The sequence below is a fragment of the Haliotis asinina genome, chromosome 7 (genome assembly GCF_037392515.1).
Source record: "Haliotis asinina isolate JCU_RB_2024 chromosome 7, JCU_Hal_asi_v2, whole genome shotgun sequence".
NCBI classification, from domain to species: Eukaryota; Metazoa; Mollusca; class Gastropoda; order Lepetellida; family Haliotidae; genus Haliotis; species Haliotis asinina.
In genome coordinates this window covers 13958975-13959539 of record NC_090286.1, presented here as the reverse complement: position 1 = coordinate 13959539, position 565 = coordinate 13958975, and positions in this window count along the sequence as shown.

Sequence of the window (565 nt, the reverse complement as noted above, 5' to 3'; positions counted from 1 at the left end):
GAAGTCACCCGTCTCACCGGTAAGAAACCGGCAGACGCTATCAAACTAAAATCAATAGTTGCAGAGTCGGCCGCTCCATTGCGTGGGAAGGAGAAACAGATACCAGATAGGGCCCTAGTGAGGTATCTATACCAGCCGGGGGAACACGAGGGCGATAGCCGTAAGCGAGCCACCGATCCTATATGGTCAGTCAAAACTTACAACATAGATAAAGTGGATATGAAAGCCGACGAACCTAACTTGTACTACTTGAGGGATGGGCCGGGTAGGGGGTTTGTAAGAGAAGAATTATTGATCGTACCGTACGGCACAGTGTTACCTCCTACCAACACAAAGTAGGCATAGTAATTACCGCCAACTTTTTTGTAGTAGGGGTAATAGTAGCAAGAGCTAATGACCCAACCAAAGCCTTATTTAGTAAATAAGGCTTTGTAGAGACATTTCTTGAAAGTGGTCCAGAACTGTCATTCCCTATACTACTAAATCAAATATCCCACTTTTTTTACCGGTATATTTCTAAGTTGGTTAGTATGGTAAAGAGCTCATGTGAGTCTGACAACAAAGA